Source organism: Crotalus tigris, unplaced genomic scaffold, assembly GCF_016545835.1.
Source record: "Crotalus tigris isolate CLP2741 ecotype Arizona unplaced genomic scaffold, ASM1654583v1 scf7180000024304.1987388, whole genome shotgun sequence".
In the NCBI taxonomy this organism is placed as follows: domain Eukaryota; kingdom Metazoa; phylum Chordata; class Lepidosauria; order Squamata; family Viperidae; genus Crotalus; species Crotalus tigris.
Genome location: NW_024100476.1, coordinates 1,526,572 through 1,540,417, shown reverse-complemented (window position 1 = coordinate 1,540,417; position 13,846 = coordinate 1,526,572). Strand labels below are relative to the sequence as shown.

The following is a 13,846-nucleotide window of genomic DNA, read 5'->3' as shown; positions in this document are numbered from 1 at the left end:
GAGGGTGACAGATCAAAGTCTAGCGTAAGGCAGGACTAGAATTCACATAATCTCCCAGTTTTTAATCCAATGCTTTTAACCACTACAACATAGATCCCCAACCTTTTGGGTACCCGGGACCAGTTCTGTGGAGAGAGGTTTTTCCATGGACCGGAGGGTGTGTGGTTTTGTGTGCTGACTGCATCCCGCAGATGGGGCTTTGCTTGTTTGTGCGGACCGGTTGCTGGCATGCCACGGCCCAGTTCTGGTCCATGGAATGGGGGTTAGGGACCCCTGGACTATAACAAATTGACTCTCTTAGATCGTATCTAGAGAAAGGCTTCCCAAGGTTCTGCCTTTACAGGAGATGAGGTGATAGACCATAAGGCAGTCTTTCTCTAATGTAGCCTTAACTTTTTGAAACAACTTAAACTCTACCCTTCACTTTAAGGTGTGGCTGGCATCTTTTTTACTGACATTTCATAATGCTTTGAAAAAATTCAGCTTTCAAAGATTGGTTATGACTGGGCAGCTACTGGTCCTTGCTTTATATATATTTGAGAGCTATCTTCTATATATTGCAATATTTTATTTTGCTTAGGGGGCAGCTTTTATTATTTTAGTAGTTTTCTAAGTATTTCTGTACACCATTTAGGATATGGTGGTATGGAGAATGTAAAAATACTATTAATAAGTAAATAAAACCGTAGTTCGATCTTTTCATACAAAGAGCAGAGCCTTTTGTATAAGTGCAATCTAACAATGCAAATACTTTCTTATATAGATCATACTAGCTGCGTATTTACTACTACATGGACTTCACATTTTTTAACTTCATCTAGTCATTTATTGTGGTGAATGAGCCAGTTTTTTATTTCTGTCTTTGCTACTTATTCATAATGTTACTAAGCTTTCTTGCTATTTTTATTTTAATATTGAATTTCACTTCAGATCATAAAAGGAGAAGGGACAAAATTCACATAAAGATATTCATGCCAACAAATTCATGCTGACCTTACTTATGTTTGAATGTTTTCCCCTGCTTTTGGGTCTCTTTAACTTTCATTTTTTTAAAAAAAATCAGTAACAACAAAAATCAAGTAAAATTGAACATTCTTATCCAGATGACATTAAATTAGTCATTTCAGATCAGCAGAAAAACATAGTTTTGCATAAAATACGAAAGCTGAATCCATTTCAGGAAGATCTACTTCATGCTAATGGCATTATGCAGCGAAAATTGGAATAAAACTTTGGATTTCATCTGAAGCCTTCTGCATCTTCATCAGAAGTGCAGACATGAACCCCTGAGCCTCATGCATCCCCTTTCAGACCCCGGGGCCAGAGCTGGCGCGGCTGGTGCTTTGGGAACCACGAGAACTGCTCTACATGGTGGGGCAGCGGTGCTGGTGAGGCAGCTGCAGGTGGAGGCGTGGCAGATAGTTGACTTTCCATGGGCCGGGCCAGCTTTTACAATATTTTTTTCTTCAATTTATTTGTGTCCTCCTTTTCATTGTAAAAAAGTTGGTCATCTTATAATATTATTTAATTACATAATTTACTGGTTATTACTATCATCCACCAGTGTCAACCTAGCTGGAGGCAGGGGTGGAGGGTTCCAAGTATTGAGAGTTGTTATTCCAGCATCAAGCTAGGGACGGTTAATTTATTCCAATGTTCAAGGTAAGAAATTTTCAAGATACTGGTGTATATTAAAACTCTGAAAACCATTCTGAACAATGCATGGATAAATAACAATTTAAATCTATTGGATTGCAATTGTATTGCATGAGAACACCAAATAGCTGCTTTTCCTACACACGGTTCCTGTTTTCAGGCTTAACCTAACAGACTAGACACAAACAGAAAAAAATAGATCGTAGCATACTACCATTCCTTTCTTCAGAAATAGCCAATGTTTATAAATTATCCTGTGAATGTTATTTTTGAAGGTAGCCTCACATATATCCCTGAAATAATAAAAACAAGTCTCATGGAATTTGCTGGATCAATGAATCTTTGATAGGTAATGATTTCCTAAGTTTAAGAATCATATTGCATGGAACAAACTGATCTTAGATGTACTTTTTTCAGAGGAATACCGTATTTTCCGGTGTATAAGACGACTTTCTAAACCATGCAAATCTTCTCCAAAGTCGGGGGTCGTCTTATGCGCCCAGGCGTCTTATACGCCGGAAAATATAGTAGTTCATTTCAACTTCTAGAAATGTCAGATCTTCTCCAATTTTCTTTCATGTGACTGTGTTCTTGTTATTAAAAATGCAGCCTCTTATAACAGGAATTCACAAATTCAGGACAATGGCTGCCTGAATTGCAGAATTATTAGAATACAGCAGGATATATCAATACGCAGATAAACAGTAGTATTCTATAGTGCTTCAGCTTGTTTCTAAAACTTGCTTCCAAATGCCCAGGGCCACTAATCAAACACCTATCTCAACTCTTTAAAACAACTCCATCTTTTCCAAGGATCACATAGCTGTGAAAGGCAACAAGGGAAAAGACACAGCTGCTTTAAACAGATGCAAACAGGTGTTATATTTGCACTGCTACAACCTTTTTGAAACCAAATCCAAAGCATAGCACAGTTCTAACAGATATCATTTTGTGAATTTCATTAATTCCGCAAGTACTGAAATATTTTGTTCAACATGTTTTATTATTTCAATATTTCTCTTTGTCGCTCACTCATGTGTATTTGTATGTATGTACGTGTATGTTAAATCTGATAAATTCTGTTTTTTCCAAAATGAAACAAGATAGCTTTTTTTTAACAAAATACAACATGAACCACATAATGTGTAAATTAAGGAGAACAGCTCCTAATTCATGAAAATTGCAACAGGCATTATAAATTCATAAAGTTATTAACATTCTTTCATCATCTTTTTTTTCCTTGGAACTTCTCACAGCAGGGTGAATATGGTTGATTTCAAAGGGGAACTGTGCATTAGAAAGCAAGACCCTATTGGGAATCTTTTCCCATTACGATGAAAATGCTTGAGAATTGGTAATATTTAATTAAAGAAGAAATATCTTTTGCTCTGCTTCTTTCACAAAAGAAAATCAAACCATAGTACAACAGTTTAAACTTAATGTAGGGGAGAGGAATAATTCTGAAAAATTAAGCCAGTGTTTCTCAAGCTTGACAACTTTTAAGACATGTGGACTTTGACTTCCAGAATTCCCCACACTGGCTGGCTGCTTGAGAAACACTGATTTAGGCTGCACATTTGTGCTATAATGTTATAACAAATAAATTCAAAATGTCTTATTGGTAGGGGATTTATTCTGGCCCAAGCACAGGATTGTCTCACATACACTTTCAAGCTAGATTGTCTGAGCAGAGAGGGTTTCTAGGGAGGAAAACCCCCATCCTGATCCTCACTCTCATTTTACCTTTAAGTCGAAGCTCAGGGCTGCTTCCAAGTAGGAAAGACACAGCAAATGTCTATTCTAAATCTGAACTCTGTCATCAATTTTATTTTAGCATTGTCTAGAACAGAGGTCCCCAACCTTTTGGGCACCAGGGACCGGTTCCATGGAGAGAGATTTTTCCACGGACCAGAGGAGGCGTGATTTCCCGTGCTTCCTGCATCCTGTGGATGGGGCTTTGCTTGTTTCTGCGGCCCGGTTGCTGTCATGCCATGGCCCAGTGCCGGGCCACAGACCAGGGATTGGGGACCCCTGATCTAGAAGCAGTACAAGGTATCTGGCTCACAGAGGGAGAGCCAGTTACTAGGTTGCTAATTATTCAGGTGACATGTACCACTTATGTTATTATTTGTAAAACCTCTCAGTCAGTCCATAACATTTCAAAGCTTGTCATGTTTAGAAACTGACTCTTTAATTTAATGCACATACCACCTTACAGTTAAAAACTCTTGGTGACATTTGTTAAGCTTACTCGGGCAGTGCTACCACGGATGCCCCAAGTCTCTTTAATTTTCTTTACAGTTTATTTGTATGCTGCAGAAGAAAAGATAAATCCTATTGAGAAAGGCCATGGACCTCAGACAAGATCACAGAACTAAAGACATTTCAATGCTTGAAATCAGAAATGTTAAAAGCAATAATTTTTCTGTTGGTAAAAGCAGAGATGTGAAAGGTGAACACTGAGAAAAGCAAGACTAAGCAAATAGATTTATTTCATTTTTATTAAAAATGTCACAAACTGCAAGAACAATAAAACAAAGACTAAATATAGGTGATAAACAGAATCTCACATAGAGGTGGTCCTCAACTTACGTTTAGTGACCATTCAAAGTTGCAATGGCACTGAAAAAAATGTGACTTATGACTGTTTTTCAAGGTTACGACCTTTGCAGCATCCCCATGATCGTGTGATCAAAATTCAAATGCTCGGCAACTGGTTCATATTTATGACCCAAGGTCATGTGATCGCCTTTTGCGACCTTCTGACAAGTAAATTCAATGGGGGAAGCCAGATTCACTTAACCATGTTACTAACTTATCAGCTGCAGTGATTCACTTAACAACTGTGACAAGAAAGTTCATAAAATGGGGCAAAATTCATTTAACAAATGTCTCACTTAACAACAGAAATTGTGGTCGTCAACTGAGGACTACCTGTACTTTGGGCAGGTGACATAAATGGGTAAAGGACTAGAAAACAATGTTAATGCTTAGCAAGCAAAGTTAGAAGATAATGCATAAAGTAGATGGAAAGAATATATTTCAGTAATGTCCTTGGAAGAGCTCTACATAGGATAAATCAAAATGCAAACATTTATTCCTGCAAGAGCCGGACTTGATAGTGTCTAATTATTATGCCAAAGGCAGTACAATAAATAATAGCAAGAAAAGGCCGTGATAACTTACCTGCTTAGAACTATTTTGGTATTAGAACTGGTTAATTAAAGCAGTGTTTCTTAACCTTGACAATTTTAAGGCATGTGGACTTCAACTCCCAGAATTCCACAGCCAGCATTGCTGGCTGTGGAATTCTGGGAGTTGAAGTCCACATGCCTTAAAATTGTCAAGGTTGAGAAACACTGAATTAAAGCATTACAACACTGGATCATACCGAGAGTGAAAAAACAAAAGAATTTTTAATGAGAAATGAAAACATGTACTCAAATATATTTTTATGTCCTTTATGGAGATTACTTGCTTCTAACTATAGTTGCTTCTAACTATACATCGTATTTCCAAGGAGAATCTTCCACAGATGCTCTTCAAGACTGTTAGTGTGATCCAGACTCCCGTTTTCTTAATAAGTAGCTAAGGCATAGGAATATGTTCATGCCAACAATTAACTTATAAGGGTCTCTAAGGACACTGTCTTGCAATTGGTCAGGTGATTACGATCTCTCTATTTCTTTGCCACCTTAAAAAGAATGGTGGTGAGGAACTTGCTTAGGAAGCTATTTTTGCAGCTGACTGGTTTTAACAACTATTGGCAGATGTCCAGTCTTCCATATTAAGCAAGTTGGATGGGGACACAGGCAATGCAGCTCTAGAAACTCTGAGATGAAAAAGATTATTTTTCCAGGATGTGGAAGAATAAACTGAACTCAGACACCATGGAGTTATTACTGTATTGATTCTGGGGGCTCCTCATCCGGATTTAGCAAACACATCTGAACTGGATGAGAATTGCCCACCATTAATGAAAAGATTGGAATCCAGGAATCCTCTGGAATCCAGCAATGATGCCAGATTGCCACATAACAGTTGCCACTAGGAGAGCCTTTTATCATAGCCTATGGTGAACCTATGGCACGTGGGGCACTCGGAGCCCACTCTGTGGGCACGCATGCCGTTGCCTTAGCCCCGCTTCACCCCACAGCCCCCTCCTCACCAGCAGCCTGCCCAGAGGAGAGGCTCCCCCAGGTGTAGCCCACGCGTAGCAGCATAGCCAAGCACATGGTAGCTGGGCAGCAGGGGCAAGACTCCGCCCTAACGCCCCATCATGTGCAGATGATGCTGCAGAGTGCAGGTGGAGGGCGTGGCCGCCATGGCGCTGCAAGGCTGCCTGGGCGATCTGTGGTGAGTGGCCCTGAGGGCGGGCAGAGCAGGGGTGGAGCGGGGGACAGAGTGGGGGTGGACCGGGGGTGGGCTGGTTTTTGGGCACTTGGTCTCTAAAAGGTTCGCCATCACTGGCCTATGGATTCCTCCATTGCCTTCACATTATTTGAATGTTGAAATAGCTTCACTGGTTAGCAGTAGTATTCTGAACTGTAATCCTTTTTTAATCATTTAGGAGACTTATATGACTGCCCATCTTATGCACCATAGCCCTGGGTGGCTTACGCCAACAATGATAAAACATAAAAGAAACAATAGAAAAGAGTATCTAAAAAACAACTCCCTTTCCCTAACACAACTGTCCCCGATACATAAACAATCACAATCACAAGGCTCCAGCTTTACCCTATCCCAATGTCTGGGGCAGGGGTAGCCAAGGTTGCCTACCCCTGGTCTGGGGGAATAAGTCATTTTTAAGGTCTTCTGGAAATCTAGAAATGGGGGTGGGGGTGCTGAATTGCTGGGGGAAGGACAGAGGCCACTACTGAGAATACATGTTTCCTAGGTCCTGCTAGATGACAACCTTTAAGATAAGGGCCAAGAATGTGCCCACCCTATCTGACTTGGTGGAGCAGACAGAGAATCCCAGGGAGAGGCAGTTCTGCAGACACAGTAACCTGGCCCTATGCCATGCAGGGTTTTAGTAATAACCAGCCCCTTAAATTGCATCCAGAAAAAAAAAAAACCCTGGAAGTCATTGCAGTTCATACAACAGTACAACACAGTATGAGCAAACAAAGGAGTGCATGAATGTGTGCATGCCACTGCTCTCTGGTTCAGTTGTAATTTTCAGGATGGTAGAAAACCCAAGTCCATTCTGTCCTGGTAGAGTTAAATTGCAGGTGGTTCCTCCCTATCCAGACTCTCACACCTTCCAGGTTCTGGGTCAGCATTTAAATAGTATCACCTGCCCAGCCAGGGTTGAAGATGTATACTGAAGATACCTGCTCCATGCCACCAAATGACCTCACCAGACAAATTATACCCAGTGGTGAGATTCAAATATGTGAACAACCGGTTCTCTAGGTGGATGCCGCTTCCGGAAGTCCATTCTGGGCCTGGACAACAAATAATTAGCTACCAGTTCTGCCAAACTGGTGTGAACCGGCTGAATCCTACCACTGATTATACCTGAATGTTAAAGAGGCAACTCACCCAAGAGGAATCAAAGGCTGGGTCTCTCCACCACCCCTCATGCCACCTGGAGCCAGCCATAGAGGAAGTAGCAGAATCTTTACCAAACATCCCCCCCCCCCTTAAACATTGGAAAGAAATACATCAAAATATTCAGAAAATCCCTAAAAATAAAATTTGTACTGAAATCCCAAATATTCTTATTACCGTAAGTATAATTCCAGAAAACATAAATGAAAAATATTGCAATTTACTTGTTGTGTCCTGAGCCTGCAAAAGCTGGCTTGGGACGTTGCATTGGTCCCGGGCATTCCAAAAGCTGCCTGGAACCAGACTCAGCGGCGTTGGCCTTGTGCACATGTGCAAGGCGCGAAAATGCTCGGTTACTTTGTTTGCCACTATCCGGGTCTCTGGTCACATAAAAAGGCCTGCGCGCCTTTTGCCATTGTTCAGGTGTGTTGGTTAAAGAATAAAAAACTGTTAAACTTCTCCATGTTTATTCATCATTCGCAAGCGAATGGAGTACTTAACACTGGCGACAAGGATGGCATCCTTTGCAAACGAAAGAGAAAGTTTTAAGGACTTACCCAAGAAGTCCTGCAGAGGGAAGATGGCATCTGAATAAGCGTCCCAGCCTGCCAGTATAGTGTCGCTGGAGGGTGAGCTCGGCTAAAAGACCCTTTCTCCAAACAGAAGTTTGCAGAGGAACGAGTGGTGAAGGTAGTAGAAGTATGATGGCGAAGATTGGTCGTTTGTCTGATTTTGATGTCTCACACCCAGAGAGATGGAATTCCTACGTTGCAAGGGTGGAGACTTCAGAGTAAATCAAGTTAGAGAAGATGGCTTGAAGGCTGCAACTCTTTTGTGTCTGTGGACAGGAAGCTTTTAAAATCACAGAGAATCTGGTGATCCCTGCACCTAACATATACTGACTTGAAGAAAATGTTAAAGGAACACTTCCAGCCAAAGTTATCTGTTATTGTTTGGAGCACGTGTTCGAGCAGAGACCAGAGGCCGGGTGAATCTGCTACGGATTTTATTGCGGTCTTAAGGCGAGCAGCCAGACCTTGTGAGTTCAAGGATCTGGAAGAGAGGCTGCAAGATCGCTTCATATGCAGTTTAAGGAACAGAGACTTGCAGCAGAAGACTTTTGCTAAAGAAGATGTCTCTTTCCATGATGCGCTACGAGAGGTGACAGCTGAGGAAGCAGCAGGCGGGGCTGTGAAGACCCTACAGCCCACCAGGAGCCCTCCAGAGACAGCTACCGTCCATCAAGAGGACGTTCGAGAAGGATCGGAAGCGGATCCTGAAGAAGAGGTGGATAGACTTCACCAGGCAGCTGAAAGGAGGCAGAAGGAATGTCCGGACAAGGCTCCAGCATGTCTTCAATGCTTCGGGTGTGGAGGACGCCACAAGCGAGCTGAATGCAGATTCCGCTCCATCATTTGCAGAGCGTGTGGCAGGCAAGGCCACATCGCATCCGTCTGTTTGGGTCGCCAGAAGGTCCAACCTCCTGAAGAATTGCGTCTGAAAGGTACCAGGGTCCCCAGCCAACATAGGGTGGGTTTCTGCGCATTGTGCAGGAGTATTTTAAGGACAGGGACACATAAGCCCCTTAAGAAGAAGCTTTCCATTAACATAAGGCTGCAAGGGGTTCCCTTATCAATGGAGTTGGACACTGAGTCCACTCTCTCTATTATTTCTCTTAACACATTCAAAAGGATATGCAGCTGTAGTGGCCTTTGAGTTAAACTCAGGCTATCCAATCTAATACTTACAGATTTTCAGAATTCTATGGTGTGTGTTAAGGGGGAGGCCACCCTTAGAGTACAGCATAAGGATTTTGAGAGTCCCCTAGATGTGGTGGTTGTTGGGGGTGAACGTACGAGTCTTATTGGACTCAATTGGTTTGAGGCTCTGGGACTCCAAGTAACTGGGCTGCACCATTTGCAAACATTGAGCCTTGCAGAAGTCTGCAAGGAGTTTGCAGATGTGTTTAGTTCAGAGTTAGGATCCTACAAGGGGCCTCCAATTTCTCTACGGTTAGACCAAACCATCACACCCATTAGGGTTAAGCCTAGGAGGGTACCTTTTGCCCTCAAGGGCAAGATTGATGCTGAGCTGGACAAATTGCTCCAGCAGGGCATTCTAGAACCTGTGGATTCAAGTCCATGGGAAACCCCTATAGTAACACCTCTAAAGGCTAATGGGGACATACATATATGTGCAGACTATAAATACACACTGAATAAGGCATTGCAACAGCACGCTTATCCAGTGCCTGTGGTAAGTCACATTCTGGCCTCCCTCAAGGGGGGGGGTACATTTTTGCGAAGCTTGACCTGGCACAGGCCTATCAACAGCTACCTGTTGATGAGGCAGCTGCAGAGGCCCAGACTATTGTAACTCACAGGGGGGCCTTCAAGGTCAAGAGACTGCAATTTGGAGTAAATGTAGCCCCTGGCATATTCCAAAGTGTCATGGAGAGCACACTTCGAGGTATTCCTGGGGTCTGTCCTTACTTTGATGACGTCCTCATTGCTGGGAAGTCATCCCAAAATTTAGCAGAAAGACTAAGAGCTGTTTTGCTTCGTTTTCGAAAAGCAGGCCTTAAACTAAAGAAGGATAAATGCACGATAGGAGTCACTTTTACTGATTTCTTAGGATTCAGATAGATGCTCAAGGCATTCACCCTGCTGAAACTAAATTGCAAGCTATTCAGCAGGCCCCAAGCCCTAAGTCTAAGAGCGAGCTGCAAGCCTTCTTGGAGCTATTAAATTTTTACCATGCATTCCTCCCACATAAAGCTGCAGTGGCAGAGCCATTACACAGGATCTTAGAAAAGCAGGCTCCTTGGCAGTGGACTAAAGTCCATGACAAGAGTTTCAATGAGGTTAAGGCCTTGCTCACTTTTAATGCTTTTTTAGCACATTTCAATGAGCAACTGCCTGTTTGCATCGCATGTGATGCATCTCCTTATGGGGTTGGAGCTGTACTCAGCCATCTGAAGGCTGATGGGACACAGGTCCCTGTGGCCTATTATTCAAGGACTCTGTCTTCTGCAGAGCGAAATTCTGCTCAAATTGACAGAGAAGTCTTGGCCATAGTGGCTGGCATTAAGAAATTTCATGATTTCTTATATGGCCACAATTTCACAGTCTATACTGACCATAAGCCTCTGCTGGGCTTGTTTACTACTAACAAACAGACCCCACATATCATTTCTCCTTGTATGCTGAGATGGTCCATTTTTCTGTCAGCATATGACTATACATTAGTTCACAAACCAGGAAAAGAAATGGGTCATGCAGATGGCCTGAGCAGATTACCCCTGAATCAATTGGAGCCTGATCCTGCTCCAGCCATTAATATTCTGTCCATTCAGGAATTGCCTGAGTCTCCCCTCAATGCTAGGGATGTGGCTGCAGAAACTGCTACTGATCACACGCTTACACGCGTGCTGACATGGGTGTTGTCAGGATGGCCTGACAAGTGCCCAGATACTGAGTTCCAAAGCTTCTGGCACAAGAAGCATGAGCTTTCCACTTTCAAGGGATGCCTGTTATGGGGTAGCAGGGTAGTGATCCCAGCCTCATTGAGGGCTAGAATCTTGATCTCTCTGCATGAAGGACATCCTGGCATAGTTAGGATGAAAGCACTTGCGCACAGCCATCTTTGGTGGCCTGGGCTTGATAAAGCCATAGAGGCCCGGGTGCATGGGTGCCAAGTATGCCAACAGTCGCAGCCTGAAATGCCTCAGGCCCCAGTACATAGGTGTGAGGAAACTCAAACCCCATGGTCTAGGGTGCATATAGATTACGCTGGGCCCTTTCAGCAGCAATTCTTCCTGGTTGTTGTTGATAGCCATTCCAAGTGGCTAGAGGTTGTTCCTGTTTCCTCCGCTACTACTGCCAGGACCATCCAGGTGTTGAGAGGAATTTTTGCATCACACGGTCTTCCAGATGTTCTGGTTTCAGATAATGGCCCTCAATATACCTCTTCTGAGTTCCAGGCTTTTCTTCAGGCCAATCTGATTCGGCATGCAACTTCGGTTCCCTTCCACCCATCCTCCAACGGACTGGCAGAGAGAATGGTGCGCACCACCAAAGATGCCCTCAAGAAACTGACTTACAGTAACTGGGATCACAGGTTAGCAGATTTCCTTCTTGCACACCGCACCATACCATGCACTGCCACAGTGAAGAGCCCTGCTGAACTCCGCTGGGATCGCCGCCTCATCACTAAACTGGACAGGCTGCACTCTGACCGGGTGGCTTCACAGGTGTCACAACCGCAGGCACCTAGGAGACTCCAAGTGGGAGATCCGGTCTGGGCACGAAACTATGGGCCTGGTCATCTCTGGGTCCCAGCTGTGGTCTACAAGGTCTCTGGGCCATTGTCATACGAAGTTGCCTTGGGAGACGGCCGCGTTCTTCGCAGACACATAGATCAACTGCATTGGAGACTGGACTCTCACCCTTCCACTCCTGGCTCTGCTCTGGGGGGGGAGGACCATAACATGCATTCTGAGGCTCAGTGTCACAGGTCTAATAGGCCATCACTAGCTGCTGCTGAGGCTATTTGAGATTCATCCCAAGGTTCCGCAAGCGCTCCTAACAGGAATTCACTAGATAGGGGGTCATCCCACACATCCATATTTACTCCAGACAGGGAGTCACACCGGGGATATCCACAGTATTCATATATGTCAGATAGTGCTCCAGATAAGGAGACTGACCGGGGGTATCCACACAAATCACAAGCAGCAAGAGAAAAAGAATTCTAGCAGGGGCACTTGCCCAATTTTGCAATTGCTCCCAAAAGGAGGTCACAAGCAAAGGGGGTTGCCATGGAGGCGACTCCTGACTCTGGCACCTTGGGCACGTACTTGGGGGCCACAGAGTACTGGGGCACTTCTGCTACCGAGCACTCTCCATCTGCTGGCCTTGGGTTCGAGGGACAGTGTCCCCAAGAAGGGTCCATTGTGGACCTGGGGATTTCCACCCCTCCAAGGTATGCTGGCTTGGACTTAGAGGGTCCAGCCAGCCAGCAGTTGGGTGGGCCAACTGGGGATTTAAGGCAGCAGCACCCTGGCCTGCCTCGCCTAGTAGGTGAGCAGGTGGGCCAGGCAATCTCTCCTGGTCTAAGAAGGTCGCAGCAGGCCAAGTGCCCACCCAAACATCTTAGAGAATTGGTGAAGTTGCTGTCAAGTCACAATGGGATCTGTTCATGAGGCCCCTGGATAACAAGTAGATTATTTTGTATTATTTTTTTTTTATTTCGGATACATGTATTGCATGAACAAAGTGAAGGGATTTTGTCTGAGGGCAGACTCGAGTATTCCACATTCCTTGCATTTGATTAATGGAACTATATAACACTCTCCAACGTATGAAGTATCATATTTCATCTTTAATTATCAAATATAGAAACTCCCAATTCTGCCTTCTTTGGATTCTGCCATAAGAGGGAGAGAAGGGGGAGAACAAAGGGGCTTTATGGCCCTCACTTCCTTCAGTACACTTCAAAGAGCTGAATGCTGAATGTGTGTTTATTGTAACATCAAAGCATTAGCACTAGAGAACCTTATCATAACAAAGCAGGGTACTTGCCTTTCATGTAGTTACCTGAAGTCTCAATTCAGACGGAAGAAAGAAGAAAGGGGGTGGAATTGTGATACTTGAAACTATCACTGGAAGGGGGGTTGATTGGGTGGGACTACTGGGGAACCCCTTAAAACCTTGAATGGAGAGCTTGAACCCCAAGTCCTGTCTAGCATGCCTGCAACCCTTTTCTCTTAATAAAGGATTCCTGTTGGAAGAATTATTCCAAGAGTTCTGTCTTCTTAAGATGCAAAGTGGGGTGGGTCCTTACAGATATGTTCCATCTAGGGAGGAGGGGTGTTGTGTCCTGAGCCTACAAAAGCAGGCTCGGGACGTTGCATTGGTCCCGAGCATTCCAAAAGCTGCCCGGGACCAGACTGAGTGGCGCTGGCCTTGTGCGCATGCGCAAGGCGTAAAAACGCTCGATTACTTTGTTTGCCACTGTCCAGATCTCTGGTCACATAAACAGGCCTGCGGGCCTTTTGCCGTTGTTCGGGTGTGTTGGTTAAAGAATAAAGAGCTGTTAAACTTTGCCATGTTTATTCATCATTCGCAAGCGAATGGAGTACTTAACATGACTAATATTAACAGCCATAGGAATAAAGAACTTTGCTGACTGTCAGATTGGGAGACCAAAATTGAAGAAGATGCAGCAATGGCAAAATTGACAGTACAGTATATATCCACAACACACATTTAATCAAATTTAAGCAAGAATGGCTCTCATATGTATTACACATTACACAGCAGGGCAAACGTAGACACATTTGCAATATGGTTTTGAGGGAGAAAGTTATGAGACTAATGAAAAATAATAGATGATAGGATTCAAATAGATACTAGCAATAATCTTATGAAATTTAGGGTAAAGAACACGGTATATATCTAAGTTGTGGCTGGCAATTGGAGAAATAAACAAAAGAGAAAGGAAAAATGTATTACTAAAAAGTTTTCACATTAAGTTTTTATGTTTTATTCATGCTTAGAAGTTATTTCTTGTTTTGCTGTTCAACTGTTACTATCCAGTGTAGACTGTTTTGCTTTGAATTATTTTTATT

The 13,846-nt window shown here is 43.5% G+C and overlaps 1 protein-coding gene across 1 annotated transcript in view; it reads right to left on the bottom strand.

Annotated features, from left to right (window-relative positions):
* CTNNA3 (catenin alpha 3) overlaps window positions 1–13,846 on the bottom strand; it is a 516,687-nt gene that overhangs the window by 328,613 nt on the left and 174,228 nt on the right. The window lies entirely within an intron of this gene.